General features: G+C 38.6%; 1 long non-coding RNA gene across 1 annotated transcript in view; it reads right to left on the reverse strand.

Annotated features, from left to right (window-relative positions):
• Window positions 1-11,582, reverse strand: part of LOC113146164 (uncharacterized) — a 29,465-nt gene extending 17,883 nt beyond the window's left edge. The window contains exon 1 of the long non-coding RNA XR_003297319.1: window positions 11,301-11,582. This is a non-coding gene — a long non-coding RNA (uncharacterized LOC113146164). The remainder of the gene's footprint in view (window positions 1-11,300) is intronic.
• Between the last annotated feature and the right edge of the window lie 520 nt (window positions 11,583-12,102).

Here is a 12,102-nt window from a genome sequence, read left to right on the forward strand (position 1 = left end):
TCTCACAAGCCTGGTCCCAGTTGATCATTTCTAAGCAATATGCTACATGGCACTGCATTTCCAACCTTCTGTCAAAATGACTAAGAGCCCAATGATCACTCGAAATAATTATTTTGGCAGTGATTAGCATTAAATCTTTGAAAAAGAAGAAACATCATGTATCATCACAGATCCAGGTGATTATGCTGGCATTCTGTGCATTTTCACTGTGTTTTATACAAAATGCTTCATATGGATTTCCATTACTCAGCTCATTCTGGAAGCAAAAGGAGACAAGAAAAGAGGTCCCTCAGGGCTGAGAAACAACCTCCGCCTGCATCCTCTGCACATAATTGAGCAAATTAGCTATGAACAGCTGTTACCTGTTAAAATGACCCGCTTTCATTTTATCACCATGGACAAGAGGTCTGATAGCATCTGCATGCTACAGCTGTCAGCCATTCTGATTAGCTTGCCGATTCCTGCTTTCAATATATCATGACAAACATAATTACCTCAACATCTCTTTTTATGGATTCTACAAATCGCCAGGCGCACAGAGCATGCCAAGTGTCCATCAATTACAGCCACCGTCTGCTGGTAGCCTGTCCACTTGGCTGCTTCGACTTTGCCAACCCACTTTCCCTTAAAGGAATGAAGGTCTCTAATGTTTCTCTAAGTGAAAGCCTAAGGCTGCATCACTACTTAAAACTGTGATTATAGAGTGCAAAAGTTCACAGACTTCATTGTCTGACCTTACAGACAATCATCCTCAATCATCCAACATCCAGCAACCCCAAAAAACACAGAGAAAACATGCTGTGAGTATCAGAGCGAGTTCAAGGATAAAGACCTCGGCAATAATGGCCATTTCTGAACTTTAGCATATGGTTGATGTGGCTGTTAAAAATATTAAGAATCACAAATATCCCAGTTTATCACTTGACTGACTGCACAGACCTAACCTAGTGAGGAATTTTAAACTCTTACACATCCATTGTAAGAGTGGAACTTTTGATTCATCACCTGAAATAAGATTTATCACGTCTCCTGCTACTGTAAATTATAGTTCAGTTAAAGTCATCCTGTGTAAAATAAAATCATAGAAATTAAATCTACAGCATTTAATATTGTTATGTCACCAATGGATCAAGGCGTAATGTAAAAGTGATTGCTCACTCTCCTGGGGATTGTCACTCAACTCTTCCCTTCCATTGTACAGTGTATTTTGGCATAGTTTTGCCTTTATGACCAGCAACATACTGTTTCAATAATCACTCTCATTGCTCTGGACAGCATCATTACCAACTGCAAAAGACAACTGTTTGCAGTGAAGAATCTTTAATAAACTCACTGTGCCCCAGCATCAAAGGGAAATGTCTGCAAGCTGTCACTTGCTACTGCAGCTGGTAAAGAAAGTGGAGCATTTAACAGCTAAAAAAAGATATATATTTCTCACAGACCACCAGGCTATCGCAGGGCTGACATATAGAGACACTCATGCTCACATTCATGCCTATAGGCAATTTAGAGTCACCAATTAACCTAAGCCCTTCCTGCATGTTTTTTGACTGTGACAGGAACCTGGAGTACAAACAAAAAAAAAAAAAAAAAAAAAAAAAAAAAAAACCCATGCAGGCATGTGGAGACCATGCAAACTCCACACAGAAAGGTGTGAACCTCAAATCTTCTTGTCAAAGATGCCAAAGGAAATGGCTGCATTTATGTTGCACTTTTATATAAAGGGCTTTGAAACTTGCCTCTTACTCACTCAGACACACACAACGCACACACTCATAACGCACAGAGCTGTCAGATCTCATGTGAAAAAAGACATTTTCACACCATGAAAAGATTATCTGAGAAAAAATAATGAATTTTAAAAGCAGGTGTTATTTTCCCCCAAAATGGAAGACATTTCTGTTTTTTCTTTAACCAAAAAAGTGACATTTTGAATGTATGGTCCATCATCCATCTGCTATATGCTGCATGCCATTTGCATCAAACTCCAATATGGCTGCACATTTCTGTGTAAGATATGAATCACAATGTTTTTGTAGTGAAAATTAAGATTACGATTTTTACTTACATCTTTTTTAGCTGTATATTTCTATAATTTTTGCAATACATGATGCCTTCAAGAAGAAAAAATGATGATCATCAGTGAAATGCGACTTTCTCAACTATGGTGAACATAAACAGAAGGAGGGACAAGCAGAGAGGATCACAAGGTCAAGGCATTTTTAAAAGGTACATCTATCAGTATGGAGCCTATTTTCCAATATTCCAATTAGCAATCATAATTCAGCCAGTCAAACAACATAGCCTAACTGGCTGTCAGCCAAATTGTTATACTCGGCTATTTGTGTATTTAAGTATAGAATTAATATTACAGTAACAACAACAAATATGATGTCAGCTGATCACGCACAGGTTGTCCGGCTACAGGCATTTTGCTGTGGGTGCAATTTTTACTTGTTCCAGCATCTGAGCCCAACTGCCCGATTGGCCAGTTTCATCTGGCTCAACCGGCCAGCCACTCAGTTGGATTATTTTTGGGGTGCTACTGCTGAAATTGCTCACTGCACTGAGTCAGTTCGGACTGCAAATCTGAAACCTTAGTTTCTGCATCATATAGTTTATGAACTTTCTTCAACAAACTTCTGTTCTCCCTGGACACAGAAGCTCAAACTCTGTGTACATCCTTCTTTCATCAGCTGTTTTGTCAGATCCTCTACAATTTCATCAACATCACCTATAACCTCATCATCACAGACACCTGCTCTGTTGTGACTTCCTTTTCAACCAACTCAGTCCTCTCTGTTTGGTAGTTTAAGGTCAGTATTTTCAAATTCTTCATCTTTGAATGAACCTTGGTTCAACATGACGTAACACCCCCTGTACATCCAACCACCATCCTTTCGCATTTTACTGCAGCTCTTTCTTTGTTGTTCTTTTCATCTTGCTGAGAAAGAAAGTGTTTTAAATATTAGCAGCAGGGAGGCTGGGAGATACAAGTAGCATTTGATGGGTAAATTTGACTGTAGACATCTCACTGTGTGCAGTTGCCAGACACAAAAAAAAAAAAAAAAAAAAAAAAAAAAAGTATAGACTTACAGACATAACCTTTGCAAATGCAAAAAAAAACATGTCCATGTTGGCAGCTGCTTTGTTAGCACAAAGTGCTTAAAGAAACATTGATTAGCATTTTTTTTTTTGTGAAAAAAAAGATTGATCGTCATAAATATTATTCACACAAGATCTGGTTAAATGTCCATTGCCATTTGTGTTCAGAGATATGAACCATATTTGATTTTTGAGTTTTAAAACTACTGGGCTGAAGGTTTTGTCTGCTGACTGCAGATTCTCTTTTCTGTTTCCATCCAAAAATCAAAAAAGTCCTAAATGAAAAATCCAACCACACAGCGATACACTTTGGTGAATGTATACATCAAAAAAATGAATAAATCACATTGTTCCCTGTAGATTTGGTGGAGCAGCACCTTGGTAAAATATTCAGAGGTGATTTTCTACATACAATTATCCAATGAGGAATATTCACCCACTCAAAACCCTTTCTTGGACTTTTGGATCAAATGACCTTTTGGGTCCATCTTTCTCCCAGGTGGGCTGCTGGACTCTGAAACAGGTTTGGTTTTCAGACTAGTTTTTCAGACTAAATAAATAAATAATGACCAAATAAATGCAAAAATGTCTCACTGAGATTTCTTTCTTTTTTTTTTTCACAAAAACATTTAAAAAAATATTTCAGTATTCATAGTTTTTAAAATATGAGGTTTTCAAATTCAGCCTGGCGCCCTCTTGCCCCCACTGCACCAGTGTAAGATCTGGTAGTCACTCAGGATTTTATCCTGGTCCCTTACAGCAGTTAGTTCACGATCTTGAGGCTGTGCCGGGAGATACTTTCAAACGGTTTCATGATGTGGCCCTGCTGTCGTGTGCCATCTTGGAGTAACTGGACTACCTGTGCAGCATGACTGGGCTGCAGGTACTGCCTCATGCCACCAGTAGTGACACTAGCAAAACACAAAACTTGAGAATAATCAGTGAGGAAGGATAAGGAGAGGGCATTTTTCTGTAGCCACTACATGTAAACCCATTCCCTTTTTAGGGTGGTCTTGCTTTTACCTCTCCACTGCACCTGCTGTCACTTTGATTTGCACATAAACAGGTGAAACTGATTCGTAAATGGGCAGATTGATATCCCTGTTTAACTGCCTTGGTGTTATACAGAGATGAATAAGTGTTAATTTTTTGGAGCAGTTTAGAAAGTTTTGCTTCTAGTGAATGTAGGTTTCAACCTCATTCCCTCCCTCCCTGCTCTTTCATGTTATGTGTGTTGTTAAAAGAAAGAACCATAGTCACTTCTGATGGTCAACTGTGATCATCGATTGAGGAAAACCACTCTTTAATCATTCAATATATGATCACTTAATGCCACAAGCCAAGGTAAGCGAGCTAATGGTCCAACGCCCTCATCTTTCACCTTCACACACATGATCAATCAAGACATAAATATTGGATCATTACAGAAAATGGCCAAAACAAACAATTATTGACAGGTGTTTTTGCATGTGTGTCATTCTGCCTCTATCCATCCACAGACATGTTTGAAAGAGCATAAATCCCAAGGGGTTTTCATATCTGCTCTCTTTTTCTGTTACAGTTTCTCACAGAATATAATGCATTCCTGTCACTGGTTGGTACAACTTAGGGTGAAACAGGGAGCACTTGGTTTGATTTGGCAGATCTCCCTGCTAATACAAACTTGACAGAATCATCATCCTGTCAGAATGAGATTGCTTAGGGGAATAAATCAGGATTGCGATCTAAAAATGATTAATTGTGCAGCCCCGACCTGTAATTTCTATTGTACTTTACTGTCAGAAGAAGCTGTTGCCAAATTCTCACCTACAGCTTCTCACACTTTAATTTGCTGGTGTCTTTCTATGGTTGTAAAAAATAGAAACTAGTTTTTTCAGTTTTTCCCTGGAGAGGAGCAACAACACAATAGCAACTGGTATACTTTAAATAAAAAAGTATTAATTTCAGTTGTTGCAATGTGATTTTTTCTTATATTTTCACATATCACTTAAAGTAATGCTTGTATAAGATGGTTTCTGCAGAGTTGGGGATATTTTGGAATAAATGAGGGCATAGGAAACATCTTTTCAAAAAAAAAAACAAAAAAAAAAAACAACAAAAAAAAAAGGCAGAGCAGCATGCTTCACCCTATCGTACATTATTCCCTGAACCAAACAATGTCTCATCCTGGGGGCATGTCAAATCATCCTCTGCCTTGATTATGTGGTCACAGCGCACCAATCAACAGCTGACCTTTTCCTGCACGAGCAGTCATAAACACAGCAGGAGAAGTATGGGTCTGATCTGAACATTTTTAGCAGTCAGAGAAAACAGGGTGAAACAGAGTAGGTGGGATATCAAGATACCGTCTCATTTGTACAGAAAAGAAGTTTGGAAAAATATATATTTTAGGCCAAACACTGTTAAAACTCTAAACTTGGAAACCTACAGTCCTAGAGGCTCTGATGATTACACAAACTATCATCAAATTTAGTTGAAAAGGCTTGGTAGTAACATAAAACAAGCCAATATATAGATGATATTAGCCAAGTCCCCCATTAGACAGGCTGCAAACTCTTGAGGCCCTATCGTCTTGTGCAAAATGAGAAAAATTGAAGATTTGGAACTGAGCAAGAGAGTGCAAATAGGATTTAAATTTGAAACATTTCACATCCAGCAAAACAATAACTTTTTTTCCTGTCAGTATTGTTCTCAGTCTGCCTATTGTACTTTTCCAATTCTCGATACTGTATCGTCAGATGAATATTTCAGATTGTGCTGTTGCACTAAGATCTCATAAATCAAACATGTCAGTCCACTTTTTGGTGAGAGTTTCATGGGAAATATAGGTGAATGTGGACTGTTTATTTTTTTCACAGAGCCGTAATATCACAGGATGCAAAAATACTGCTGCCCATGCTTGTTAATGTAGATTTAGAAAACTGTATCTGTTTTTGACACCAAAGTACAGCAGAGGAGATGTCAGCACAATATCTAACACAGTAGCTCCATTAGGACCACATCATGAAGCTCTGTCTAGGTAGGTTCTGACAGATGGTTGGATCATGTTGACAGTGCGTGTGTATGCGAGTAATGGATAGCTACTCTGTAAATAGTTGTGGAGCATAATATGATTTGGATTTAAGAATGGAATCTAAATCTGATTTTAGGCAGTAGTATGGCCCCAGTGCTTCACTCCTCCTCTGTCACTCATCAGGCATAATGTGGTCTGCTGTGGCTGTTTTCTCTGAGGTGTGGTCTTACTGACCCAGGAGGAAATATTACCTCATCCATTTTCAGCTTATAGACACCTCTAAGCGTCTTTGAAATGACACATCATATCCTAATACTCATCCTACTTGCCATTGCCATTCAACCTGTGGTTCTTTAGAAAGATCTGTGTGACTTAAATATCTTTGGTAATGTGGTGAACGGTGAAGGGGCCAGGGTAAACTTCCAGGATTGTTTTCCTGTATGGTTTTGTGGTTCTCTTGACTGTGTGAACCTTCTCTCATTTCTCTTGAGAGCCCACTCCTCCCCTACAGTGCAGTTAGTCTCTGAAAGGATTAGATGAGGAGTTCACCGTGGGGGCATCAGGCAATCTACATACAATAGCCCACCACGGCTGTGAATAAATCCACATTGATGTAAGACAATAAAGCTGATGCCGTATGGCTATTTGTTTATTCCTATTACACAGAGCTGCACACTTTGGATCATTTGGGGTAAATGCATTACTTGCAGAGGACTCAGAACACAGACTGCCCCTGCCATCTCTATTTCACTCTATGTTTGTTATGTCTAGACCCATAGGCGATCCACCAGTCCACTAAAGCAACCATTAGATGGATATCCAATCAGACTTGGGCCATTCCCTCCTTCCCTCATCCTCTTCTGTCCCTCACATCCTCAGGCCATCATAGAGGAAATGAAAGTCAATGATGGACAATATGAGGAAATAGTATGGACAGATGGATGACTGGTTTCACTGTGTCTACAGAGCTCCCTTAGGGAAAGTATATCAGAACACTATATGCTAACATTAGACTAAAAGGAAAAAGGCTAAATTAAGTATATAAGCAAGAAGGGACATTAAGTGCAACCTACAGTACACAACAATATAAACTGCTTGGTCCTACCTTCAAATATGATCCACGGTTCCAGAAGAACACTTACTGGCCCTCTAGGCCCTGTAGGTCCAATAAGCAGGCATAATCAGATCATTTTCACTCATTTTGCTCGGTTTTGGCACAAAAACATCTTGGACAGGTTTAAGAAAAGATTGTTGTTTCAGCTAAAACAAGTACTTCAAGAACACAGGACTTTGACATGAGAGACCACTGTTGGTCTCTTGTTTCAAACTGAGTTTTTTTTTTTTTGTTTGTTCTTTTTTTTTAAATCACTGACCGTTCCACAACCTTAACCGTATGTTTACAATTGTAAGGATGACAATAAAGGTCCTCTAACTGTAACAAACTACCCAAAACATAATCTTTTCCCAAACCCAACCTGGTTATTTCTGTGCCAAAATCTAACCATGATCATTCCATGATCTTAATGGTCTGTTTATTGTTATTATGAAGACAATGGAGGTCTGGTATGTCTGCAGCAGGCACACTGCTATGGGTTGTAGTGTTGTCACAACACCAAAAATATTACTTTGATACCAATACCTGCCTAATAAATATCTCAATACTGATACTGAAACTCTTAACTGTGAAAGCTGCCTGCAGCATGATAATAAAAAGCCGCTGACACGGCCACTCTTCCTGGAGTGGAAGCAGAGCACTGCACACACAGTGCTTGCACAGCAACGGAACTTCGCATATACGGCCTTTAACTACTGACACTTATAAAAAGAGGAATGTTAGGGATGGGTATCGTTGTGGATGTCACGATACGATATATACCTCGATACATGGGCAACAATATGATACGTACCATGACACAGTGAGGTACGTTATGATACGATACTAATTAATAATGCCATATATTGCAATACTCAACATCATTTTAAAAATAGTGCTGAAAACACAACTTGCTGTGTGACACTAGGCAGGCACATCACAGTATGTTAACTGAGCTCATTTTGATTCATTTTATTTTGATTAATTTTCATGTTACAATTTATTGAAGAGCACATAATTCTCATGCAGTATGAACAGGAAAATAAAGTGCATGTATCAGTGTTCTTACATTCATATATGCTGTAAACATGAAATTGTATGAAAGTGTTCTTACATTCAAATTCTCTCTGCCTTAAGTGCCTTACGCCTCAGCTCATTCACAAAAGATTGCAGTCATTTGTGTTTAAGTACAAGTCTTTCCTTACTCAACTAAAATGTAGAGTCTGGTGGTTCCAGAAAACAACACAAAGGGTGTCCAGTATCCCTTACTGCTGGACTAAACAGTCAAAATTCAGCAAATTCAACCATAGAAGCTCATGAGAAAAACAAAATTTACCACAATGCTACACACGGGATAACGTTATCATAAAGTGCATGTATGGATTATTCTTACATTCATATTCACTATAAACATGAAAAAAGTGCCTTAAGCCTCAGCTCCTGCACAAATGATTACATATTTGGTGTTTTTTTTTTTTTAAATCTCCCAAGATCTGCGCCTTTATACTTTTCTTAAAAACCCAGGCTTGTTATGCTGAGTTCTGCCTGCCTGCCACGATCTGCATGCACCACGCATGAGTGTGCACTGCTAAAGCGAAAACCCAATTATTATTATTACAGTTCTTTGCCATACAAATCATTAGTTCTGGGGGGTTTTCAGGGATTATGAATTTAGTTGCTTATTGATTCAGAATTTGTCTGTTCTGTTAAAATGTTCTATCAAAAGTGTGTGTAATACGTAATCCAAAACACTAAGTTAGAAATCTAAACGTTAGTCTGTTATTTCTCTTGTCTAACAGTATCTGTGGTATCAGTCATTTTGTCTGGCTCAGTATATAAATGCATCATAAGAAAATATGAATTTGGAAGCAGCTTCTTTGACAGACATGTAAGCACTGGCACTACCTGTATTAATACACAATTTGAAAAAATGTTCCATGTCATTGTGTGTGGACATTTTTGTGCACATATACAGTACATGTGCCCTTGTGTAAAACTGGATGACCAGTGGTGGAATGCTCTTACGTTTATTCAAATACTCTGCTTATGTTGAATTTTGAAGCATTTCTATTACTGTAATGTTGCTTTGGACTTCTATTCCACTGTATAACAAAGCTAAATACTTCCTTCATCTCCATAGCAACTATTTTTGCAGATTTGCAGTTTAATTGCTGGGTGGGGGCCCTTCATTCTCAAGATAGTTTATCAGATAAAAAAAAGATATTTTTGCTAAAAAACTATGATATGAGAGTGACTACTTCAATAGATATCATTTATACACGTTCCATGTATTTTATGAAGTATGGTCCCAGCATTAATTATCCAAATATTATTAGTATATTAGTATAGTGGGACTTTTCAAGACTTACATTTTTTGATTTGTGGATACAAAGTTAATTAAATCATTTGTGATTGAAAAATAGTTTCAAATGACAATCATAAGGGTCATTCTCTGGGACAAAATTACTTTTTAGACAAACGAGAGAAAAATTAAACAAGGAACAAACAAAGGAATTTAGAATATACTTTCAGCCATGCTATATTTCAAAAATGAAGCTAAATGGGAATGCTTTCCGATTCTAGGATCGGACTTTTAGGGGGGCTCAGCCCCTAAGCAGAATGACGCATTGTTACAGGACCTTATGCCCAGTGCTCCTTCTGTTGACTCCATCCTCCACTCTCTGTCGTGTCTCCCTCTCTATCCCCCTTGTGTTGTCAACTAAATAGCATATACAGCATACATAACACCCAACTAGAGAATCTATAATCTAATAAGTGGTAAATTGATCCATATTGAGTTATAAGATTATTCTAATGGAATATTGGATTGCTATGGTATTTTTTGAAGAATAATTGCAGTGCTGTATGATACATTTACATTCTTCACTTACACTAAAGTAGTAAAGGTCCATCTATTATGTTCATTCATTACTTTCCAAGTGTGTAATTATCTAACGTTGGTTGACAACATTCACACCATAAAGCTGTAACCACACACTTTCTAAGTCACAGCAGTAACGACCCAGCGCTCACAGTCAGAACAGGCAGCATTTGCTTTTCAACTTGTGGATTTAATCTCCACCATGAAATCCACCGCTACCTTCTGCTTTTATGTACGTGGCAGATAAAAAGTTCGCAAAACTAACATGTTCGCAAAATCTAACGTTACTTAATAACAAGTCATTATTATTGATTGTTATTATTATTTGTGGTGCTGAGATGAAATTTAGGTGTGCCTGAGCACCCCTGAAAACAGTATAAAACTGCCCCTGGTGCTAACATAACCTGTTCTTCTGTAGTTCACTGTGTTTGAGCAGCCTGTGGCAAGCCAACTGTAGGAATGACCAGTACGTATGTTTTGTTCCTATCCAGGCAATAGATGTCAGCAGAGATAAGTCTCTGATGTCTATTTGGGCTCAGTTAAACTGTTCCATTAAATAATATAAAGCTCAGTACTTCTGTCTTCACTGTAACATATCTACCAAACAGTATGTAAGGAACATGGTGACCTGCAAAACTTTGCAAATAAAGCAATAAATAGGTTGCAGAGCAGGCTGATGATCAGCTGTAATGAGCACATTGTTGCTGAGGAGATTTCAATTAGTAGATAACACTGATAAGAGCAAATAGAGATGTAGCTGCTGTAATGTCACTTGTACTGTCATAAAATGAGTGTTTATGTTTTTTTTTTAAATACATGTGATCGCTAGAGCAATATCTGCATATGTGCCTGCTTCACTGAGCTGAACACTTAAGCCTGACTGTAGACAAACCACACAACACAACACTGACTGCAGACACCCAGCTACTTATATACAATGCCACACAACACATTTGCAGATGTGCAGCAGAACACAGTATTATACATTTAAGCTCATAACAAGAATCCCATCATTCATTGGAGCTATAAAGATGTCATATGGTTTAGCCAAAGCATTGTTTAGTGGACAACCATCCCATTAAACAGGACTGTGCTGACCTTTTGCTGCAAGCCCGGATTAAACTGCACATTAACAAGGACACAATACACACACTGCGCAAACATTTCATTTTGTTGACATGTGGTAGTTTAAATAAAAGTGTACTCACCAGAGAGACCTCTCATGGAGCTGAGGGGCAGCACAGCCAAGTAGCTGTAGCTGACGTGAGCCCACGTCATGTAGATACACAGTGTGAATAAGTCCTGTATGTTGTTAGTAAGGCACCTTGCTCAGGTGAAGCTCGGTAGCACCTTTAACGTCACATACTCCATAACGTTCACATCGTCAAACTGAAAACGAGCTGCTCCCAACACTAAGAGCAACTGTTCTCGTCAGAAACCACCTGTTTAGTCCATCAATCCACCAGAAACCAGGCCACACCACACCACAACTAGCTACACACGGCGATCCTGCGTGGGTACACGCTGCTAACGCACATGTTGCTCCTGCATCCAAATTTGGCAACTTCCTCTGACGTATGAGCACCGAGCAACCAATCAAAACACGGAGGGCTCAGCCGAGGCTTTTGAATGAAATCCATTGATATTTTATTTTGAATACGTTTGTTAGCTTGGCTTGAACTATACCAATGATTTTAAAATCTTTTTTTTTAAGTTGGAGCGCCCCCTTGCGCCTATTGACGCCACGTCTGGCTGAAACCATGAACCCATACCTATACCCAGGTGTAGACTATGGATCTATACAGGATGAAAAGTCAAGTCAGCAAAGGGCCAATGTGATAAACATGTGACTGTTACCTGAATGAATCTATCTGGACTTATCCTGCCAACACTACAGTCTGTCTGGTGGGAAGGCCGGAGCAGATTTCCTCTGTTTTCTTGTACTTTGAGGGGAGAGATTTGTGTGTTTGTGTGTGCTTGTGTAACTGTGTAACAGCAGGGCTTATTGAG

The sequence above is a fragment of the Mastacembelus armatus genome, chromosome 7 (assembly GCF_900324485.2).
Source record: "Mastacembelus armatus chromosome 7, fMasArm1.2, whole genome shotgun sequence".
Taxonomy (NCBI): domain Eukaryota; kingdom Metazoa; phylum Chordata; class Actinopteri; order Synbranchiformes; family Mastacembelidae; genus Mastacembelus; species Mastacembelus armatus.